The sequence below is a fragment of the Anomaloglossus baeobatrachus genome, unplaced genomic scaffold (genome assembly GCF_048569485.1).
Source record: "Anomaloglossus baeobatrachus isolate aAnoBae1 unplaced genomic scaffold, aAnoBae1.hap1 Scaffold_163, whole genome shotgun sequence".
Taxonomy (NCBI): Eukaryota; Metazoa; Chordata; class Amphibia; order Anura; family Aromobatidae; genus Anomaloglossus; species Anomaloglossus baeobatrachus.
The window spans coordinates 241,576-251,238 of record NW_027441933.1 but is presented as its reverse complement, the minus strand read 5'-3'; positions in this window follow the sequence as shown (position 1 = coordinate 251,238).

Genomic DNA, 9,663 nt, shown 5'->3' with positions numbered 1-9,663 from the left:
TCTCCATACCTGCAGTCCACCACAAGGACCACCCTCTCTAATCCCTGAAAAATGAAATCATCCTCAGTGACGAAGAGAGGGGGCTAAGCGCCCCCCATGGTCTCAGAGCATTGACTCTTCTAAGAGTCCTAAGAGTCCTGCTCACACTGATGGGGTGCAGCTGTGGGACCCTATTTTCAGAGATGATGTCCTCCACCCAACTCTCAAAAAGCTGAAAGGGTCTTCAGTAGAGATGGATTGTCGAGCTGGGCTATCAGACGGTCACCTCTGTAGCTGTAGTGTCATTTTTCCTATGGTCCAATGTGTAAATAAAACAAAAAAGTGCACGTTTGTTATGATGTCCAAGATGGGGACCAGGATGTGGACATAATAAAAAATTAGGGAACATGATAGGAGACATTTCTACAATACATATAATCATTCTTATCTATCTAATACGATGATAACAGCTCTCCATACCTGCAGTCCACCACAAGGACCACCCTCTCTAATCCCTGAAAAATGAAATCATCCTCAGTGACGAAGAGAGGGGGCTAAGTGCCCCCAATGGTCTCAGAGCATTGACTTTTCTAAGAGTCCTAAGAGTCCTGCTCACACTGATGGGGTGCAGCTGTGGGACCCTATTTTCAGAGATGATGTCCTCCACCCAACTCTCAAAAAGCTGAAAGGGTCTTCAGTAGAGATGGATAGTCGAGCTGGGCTATCAGACGGTCACCTCTGTAGCTGTAGTGTCATTTTTCCTATGGTCCAATGTGTAAATTAAACAAAAAAGTGCACGTTTGTTATGATGTCCAAGATGGGGACCAGGATGTGGACATAATAAAAAATTAGGGAACATGATAGGAGACATTTCTACAATACATATAATCATTCTTATCTATCTAATACGATGATAACAGCTCTCCATATCTGCAGTCCACCACAAGGACCACCCTCTCTAATCCCTGAAAAATGAAATCATCCTCAGTGATGAAGAGAGGGGGCTAAGTGCCCCCAATGGTCTCAGAGCATTGACTCTTCTAAGAGTCCTAAGAGTCCTGCTCACACTGATGGGGTGCAGCTGTGGGACCCTATTTTCAGAGATGATGTCCTCCACCCAACTCTCAAAAAGCTGAAAGGGTCTTCAGTAGAGATGGATAGTCGAGCTGGGCTATCAGACGGTCACCTCTGTAGCTGTAGTGTCATTTTTCCTATGGTCCAATGTGTAAATTAAACAAAAAAGTGCACGTTTGTTATGATGTCCAAGATGGGGACCAGGATGTGGACATAATAAAAAATTAGGGAACATGATAGGAGACATTTCTACAATACATATAATCATTCTTATCTATCTAATACGATGACAACAGCTCTCCATACCTGCAGTCCACCACAAGGACCACCCTCTCTAATCCCTGAAAAATGAAATCATCCTCAGTGACGAAGAGAGGGGGCTAAGCGCCCCCATGGTCTCAGAGCATTAACTCTTCTAAGAGTCCTAAGAGTCCTGCTCACACTGATGGGGTGCAGCTGTGGGACCCTATTTTCAGAGATGATGTCCTCCACCCAACTCTCAAAAAGCTGAAAGGGTCTTCAGTAGAGATGGATAGTCGAGCTGGGCTATCAGACGGTCACCTCTGTAGCTGTAGTGTCATTTTTCCTATGGTCCAATGTGTAAATTAAACAAAAAAGTGCACGTTTGTTATGATGTCCAAGATGGGGACCAGGATGTGGACATAATAAAAAATTAGGGAACATGATAGGAGACATTTCTACAATACATATAATCATTCTTATCTATCTAATACGATGACAACAGCTATCCATACCTGCAGTCCACCACAAGGACCACTCTCTCTAATCCCTGAAAAATGAAATCATCCTCAGTGACGAAGAGAGGGGGCTAAGCGCCCCCCATGGTCTCAAAACATTGACTCTTCTAAGAGTCCTAAGAGTCCTGCTCACACTGATGGGGTGCAGCTGTGGGACCCTATTTTCAGAGATGATGTCCTCCACCCAACTCTCAAAAAGCTGAAAGGGTCTTCAGTAGAGATGGATAGTCGAGCTGGGCTATCAGACGGTCACCTCTGTAGCTGTAGTGTCATTTTTCCTATGGTCCAATGTGTAAATTAAACAAAAAAGTGCACGTTTGTTATGATGTCCAAGATGGGGACCAGGATGTGAACATAATAAAAAATTAGGGAACATGATAGGAGACATTTCTACAATACATATAATCATTCTTATCTATCTAATACGATGACAACAGCTCTCCATACCTGCAGTCCACCACAAGGACCACCCTCTCTATTCCCTGAAAAGTGAAATCATCCTCAGTGACGAAGAGAGGGGGCTAAGCGCCCCCCATGGTCTCAGAGCATTGACTCTTCTAAGAGTCCTAAGAGTCCTGCTCACACTGATGGGGTGCAGCTGTGGGACCCTATTTTCAGAGATGATGTTCTCCACCAAACTCTCAAAAAGCTGAAAGGGTCTTCAGTAGAGATGGATAGTCGAGCTGGGCTATCAGACGGTCACCTCTGTAGCTGTAGTGTCATTTTTCCTATGGTCCAATGTGTAAATTAAACAAAAAAGTGCACGTTTGTTATGATGTCCAAGATGGGGACCAGGATGTGGACATAATAAAAAATTAGGGAACATGATAGGAGACATTTCTACAATACATATAATCATTCTTATCTATTTAATACGATGACAACAGCTCTCCATACCTGCAGTCCACCACAAGGACCACCCTCTCTAATCCCTGAAAAATGAAATCATCCTCAGTGACGAAGAGAGGGGGCTAAGCGCCCCCCATGGTCTCAGAGCATTGACTCTTCTAAGAGTCCTAAGAGTCCTGCTCACACTGATGGGGTGAGCTGTGGGACCCTATTTTCAGAGATGATGTCCTCCACCCAACTCTCAAAAAGCTGAAAGGGTCTTCAGTAGAGATGGATTGTCGAGCTGGGCTATCAGACGGTCACCTCTGTAGCTGTAGTGTCATTTTTCCTATGGTCCAATGTGTAAATTAAACAAAAAAGTGCACGTTTGTTATGATGTCCAAGATGGGGACCAGGATGTGGACATAATAAAAAATTAGGGAACATGATAGGAGACATTTCTACAATACATATAATCATTCTTATCTATCTAATACGATGATAACAGCTCTCCATACCTGCAGTCCACCACAAGGACCACCCTCTCTAATCCCTGAAAAATGAAATCATCCTCAGTGACGAAGAGAGGGGGCTAAGTGCCCCCAATGGTCTCAGAGCATTGACTTTTCTAAGAGTCCTAAGAGTCCTGCTCACACTGATGGGGTGCAGCTGTGGGACCCTATTTTCAGAGATGATGTCCTCCACCCAACTCTCAAAAAGCTGAAAGGGTCTTCAGTAGAGATGGATAGTCGAGCTGGGCTATCAGACGGTCACCTCTGTAGCTGTAGTGTCATTTTTCCTATGGTCCAATGTGTAAATTAAACAAAAAAGTGCACGTTTGTTATGATGTCCAAGATGGGGACCAGGATGTGGACATAATAAAAAATTAGGGAACATGATAGGAGACATTTCTACAATACATATAATCATTCTTATCTATCTAATACGATGACAACAGCTCTCCATACCTGCAGTCCACCACAAGGACCACCCTCTCTAATCCCTGAAAAATGAAATCATCCTCAGTGACGAAGAGAGGGGGCTAAGCGCCCCCATGGTCTCAGAGCATTAACTCTTCTAAGAGTCCTAAGAGTCCTGCTCACACTGATGGGGTGCAGCTGTGGGACCCTATTTTCAGAGATGATGTCCTCCACCCAACTCTCAAAAAGCTGAAAGGGTCTTCAGTAGAGATGGATAGTCGAGCTGGGCTATCAGACGGTCACCTCTGTAGCTGTAGTGTCATTTTTCCTATGGTCCAATGTGTAAATTAAACAAAAAAGTGCACGTTTGTTATGATGTCCAAGATGGGGACCAGGATGTGGACATAATAAAAAATTAGGGAACATGATAGGAGACATTTCTACAATACATATAATCATTCTTATCTATCTAATACGATGACAACAGCTCTCCATACCTGCAGTCCACCACAAGGACCACCCTCTCTAATCCCTGAAAAATGAAATCATCCTCAGTGACGAAGAGAGGGGGCCAAGCGCCCCCCATGGTACCAGAGCATTAACTCTTCTAAGAGTCCTAAGAGTCCTGCTCACATTGATGGGGTGAAGCTGTGGGACCCTATTTTCAGAGATGATGTCCTCCACCCAACTCTCAAAAAGCTGAAAGGGTCTTCAGTAGAGATGGATAGTCGAGCTGGGCTATCAGACGGTCACCTCTGTAGCTGTAGTGTCATTTTTCCTATGGTCCAATGTGTAAATTAAACAAAAAAGTGCACGTTTGTTATGATGTTCAAGATGGGGACCAGGATGTGGACATAATAAAAAATTAGGGAACATGATAGGAGACATTTCTACAATACATATAATCATTCTTATCTATCTAATACGATCACAACAGCTCTCCATACCTGCAGTCCACCACAAGGACCACTCTCTCTAATCCCTAAAAAATGAAATCATCCTCAGTGACGAAGAGAGGGGGCTAAGCGCCCCCCATGGTCTCAGAGCATTGACTCTTCTAAGAGTCCTAAGATTCCTGCTCACACTGATGGGGTGCAGCTGTGGGACCCTATTTTCAGAGATGATGTCCTCCACCCAACTCTCAAAAAGCTGAAAGGGTCTTCAGTAGAGATGGATAGTCGAGCTGGGCTATCAGACGGTCACCTCTGTAGCTGTAGTGTCATTTTTCCTATGGTCCAATGTGTAAATTAAACAAAAAAGTGCACGTTTGTTATGATTTCCAAGATGGGGACCAGGATGTGGACATAATAAAAAAATAGGGAACATGATAGGAGACATTTCTACAATACATATAATCATTCTTATCATTCTAATACGATGACAACAGCTCTCCATACCTGCAGTCCACCACAAGGACCACCCTCTCTATTCCCTGAAAAGTGAAATCATCCTCAGTGACGAAGAGAGGGGGCTAAGCGCCCCCCATGGTCTCAGAGCATTGACTCTTCTAAGAGTCCTAAGAGTCCTGCTCACACTGATGGGGTGCAGCTGTGGGACCCTATTTTCAGAGATGATGTTCTCCACCCAACTCTCAAAAAGCTGAAAGGGTCTTCAGTAGAGATGGATAGTCGAGCTGGGCTATCAGACGGTCACCTCTGTAGCTGTAGTGTCATTTTTCCTATGGTCCAATGTGTAAATTAAACAAAAAAGTGCACGTTTGTTATGATGTCCAAGATGGGGACCAGGATGTGGACATAATAAAAAATTAGGGAACATGATAGGAGACATTTCTACAATACATATAATCATTCTTATCTATTTAATACGATGACAACAGCTCTCCGTACCTGCAGTCCACCACAAGGACCACCCTCTCTAATCCCTGAAAAATGAAATCATCCTCAGTGACGAAGAGAGGGGGCTAAGCGCCCCCCATGGCCTCAGAGCATTGACTCTTCTAAGAGTCCTAAGAGTCCTGCTCACACTGATGGGGTGCAGCTGTGGGACCCTATTTTCAGAGATGATGTCCTCCACCCAACTCTCAAAAAGCTGAAAGGGTCTTCAGTAGAGATGGATAGTCGAGCTGGGCTATCAGATGGTCACCTCTGTAGCTGTAGTGTCATTTTTCCTATGGTCCAATGTGTAAATTAAACAAAAAAGTGCACGTTTGTTATGATGTCCAAGATGGGGACCAGGATGTGGACATAATAAAAAATTAGGGAACATGATAGGAGACATTTCTACAATACATATAATCATTCTTATCTATCTAATACGATGATAACAGCTCTCCATATCTGCAGTCCACCACAAGGACCACCCTCTCTAATCCCTGAAAAATGAAATCATCCTCAGTGATGAAGAGAGGGGGCTAAGTGCCCCCAATGGTCTCAGAGCATTGACTCTTCTAAGAGTCCTAAGAGTCCTGCTCACACTGATGGGGTGCAGCTGTGGGACCCTATTTTCAGAGATGATGTCCTCCACCCAACTCTCAAAAAGCTGAAAGGGTCTTCAGTAGAGATGGATAGTCGAGCTGGGCTATCAGACGGTCACCTCTGTAGCTGTAGTGTCATTTTCCCTATGGTCCAATGTGTTTAAAATAAACAAAAAAGTGCACGTTTGTTATGATGTCCAAGATGGGGACCAGGATGTGGACATAATAAAAAATTAGGGAACATGATAGGAGACATTTCTACAATACATATAATCATTCTTATCTATCTAATACGATGACAACAGCTCTCCATACCTGCAGTCCACCACAAGGACCACCCTCTCTAATCCCTGAAAAATGAAATCATCCTCAGTGACGAAGAGAGGGGGCTAAGCGCCCCCATGGTCTCAGAGCATTAACTCTTCTAAGAGTCCTAAGAGTCCTGCTCACACTGATGGGGTGCAGCTGTGGGACCCTATTTTCAGAGATGATGTCCTCCACCCAACTCTCAAAAAGCTGAAAGGGTCTTCAGTAGAGATGGATAGTCGAGCTGGGCTATCAGACGGTCACCTCTGTAGCTGTAGTGTCATTTTTCCTATGGTCCAATGTGTAAATTAAACAAAAAAGTGCACGTTTGTTATGATGTCCAAGATGGGGACCAGGATGTGGACATAATAAAAAATTAGGGAACATGATAGGAGACATTTCTACAATACATATAATCATTCTTATCTATCTAATACGATGACAACAGCTCTCCATACCTGCAGTCCACCACAAGGACCACCCTCTCTAATCCCTGAAAAATGAAATCATCCTCAGTGACGAAGAGAGGGGGCCAAGCGCCCCCCATGGTACCAGAGCATTGACTCTTCTAAGAGTCCTAAGAGTCCTGCTCACACTGATGGGGTGAAGCTGTGGGACCCTATTTTCAGAGATGATGTCCTCCACCCAACTCTCAAAAAGCTGAAAGGGTCTTCAGTAGAGATGGATAGTCGAGCTGGGCTATCAGACGGTCACCTCTGTAGCTGTAGTGTCATTTTTCCTATGGTCCAATGTGTAAATTAAACAAAAAAGTGCACGTTTGTTATGATGTCCAAGATGGGGACCAGGATGTGGACATAATAAGAAATTAGGGAACATGATAGGAGACATTTCTACAATACATATAATCATTCTTATCTATCTAATACGATGACAACAGCTCTCCATACCTGCAGTCCACCACAAGGACCACCCTCTCTAATCCCTGAAAAATGAAATCATCCTCAGGGACGAAGAGAGGGGGCTAAGCGCCCCCCATGGTTTTAGAGCATTGACTCTTCTAAGAGTCCTAAGAGTCCTGCTTACACTGATGGGGTGCAGCTGTGGGACCCTATTTTCAGAGATGATGTCCTCCACCCAACTCTCAAAAAGCTGAAAGGGTCTTCAGTAGAGATGGATAGTCGAGCTGGGCTATCAGACGGTCACCTCTGTAGCTGTAGTGTCATTTTTCCTATGGTCCAATGTGTAAATTAAACAAAAAAGTGCACGTTTGTTATGATGTCCAAGATGGGGACCAGGATGTGGACATAATAAAAAATTAGGGAACATGATAGGAGACATTTCTACAATACATATAATCATTCTTATCTATCTAATACGATCACAACAGCTCTCCATACCTGCAGTCCACCACAAGGACCACTCTCTCTAATCCCTGAAAAATGAAATCATCCTCAGTGACGAAGAGAGGGGGCTAAGCGCCCCCCATGGTCTCAGAGCATTGACTCTTCTAAAAGTCCTAAGATTCCTGCTCACACTGATGGGGTGCAGCTGTGGGACCCTATTTTCAGAGACGATGTCCTCCACCCAACTCTCAAAAAGCTGAAAGGGTCTTCAGTAGAGATGGATAGTCGAGCTGGGCTATCAGACGGTCACCTCTGTAGCTGTAGTGTCATTTTTCCTATGGTCCAATGTGTAAATTAAACAAAAAAGTGCACGTTTGTTATGATGTCCAAGATGGGGACCAGGATGTGGACATAATAAAAAATTAGGGAACATGATAGGAGACATTTCTACAATACATATAATCATTCTTATCTATCTAATACGATGACAACAGCTCTCCATACCGTATTTCATGGTCAATCCAGGTTTGTCAGTGATGGCACTGACATAATGTATGGCGTCTTTTTCGGGCGTTATCCTTTGCCTTTTCATTGTGAAAATCCAGTTGCCTATATCAAAGCAAATTCTACTACTTGTAAAGTATGCAGAAAATGAAATGTAGAACATATAACATCAACTGCTTAGGAACGCATCATAGGTTAGTACTTAAAAGGATATTGTCATGTTCTAGTCATAATGCAAGCTGGACATTTTTCATGTTACCCTGTAATCGCCGGCCTGTTCTAATGCTCACAAGCAAAGATATATGCTCAGCTGCTAAGGCTTCCCTCTGCCTTCTGAATGAAAATTGAATATGTCTGGCTCACTGTGTATATAGCAGGTGCTCAGAAAAAATAAGAGTCAATTCAAAAGAAATAGCTCTGGCACACTATAGTGATTAATAACGTAAGAAAAGAACTCTTGGAATGCTGAAAATTCTTTATTTGTGCAAAAGGATAATTCATCCAACGTTTCAACCTTGTTTTTAGGTCTTTATCAAGGATAAAGTTATCTAAGATCATAAAGGGTTACAAAACCATATAAACACGTAATTAGTACATAGTACAACATAACAGTACAATATATTGCTACTTGAGAGTACAATGGGTCAAATGACCATGAGGCACATACAAAAAAATTTTCCAAAGCCATAGTGAAAACATTTGTACTGAGGAAAGAAAATTTCCACATGACCTATCTGGAGAAACATTCTGGATCAAACAACCAAAAATAGTCAAGCAGGTAAATACACACCTATATGGATAACAGGATGATATGTGTTCAATTGTATAGCGTCATTGCCATTAAGGTACAAATGGAAAACTTGCAATCCTATATAGTGAAGGAAATGAACACATATCATATCAAAGAACACAGGAACATGGGTGTGAGAAAAACCTCAATGTTTATACTTTGTTCTTTATAATGGTGTGAACATGTATATGTCTCAGTACCTTATGCACTTGAGAATTCTAGTGAGTAGATGATGAAAGCCTATTCCAGAACTGGAATCGGTAAATAATTGTAGGTGGAATCTAAATGAAAAGATGGTACAAGTGTTATCATGACACGTGGGCTATAACACAATGGACCGTGTGACAAAGAAGAAAGGAGAGAAAGAAGAGGAAGAAAATGGAACTACCTGTAACATTACGTGATAGTCACTGGTAAGTATCACTTGACAATTCAGGTGAAAAAGGATTCCTTTATTAAAGGGTTCTCAGTCGCCTCAGGATCATGAAATACTAGGGTAAATGATATGAGAATGGGTAAGAAGCACCACTAAAGGAAATATGAGATGCAGGACATATATCTATAAACCCCTGAACTACATGATAGAAATAAAAAGAAGAAAAAAGAAAAAAAAGAAGAAAGAAGAAGACACATAGAATGCGGAAAGAGAATGGGTACAACTACCTGAGTTACTGCAGGGAGGCCCCTGGTTGGTATTGTGAGGGTTAGTGGAATTCCTTCACTGAAGGGTTCTCAGTTGCCTCAGGTTCGTGAAAAATGCTATAGA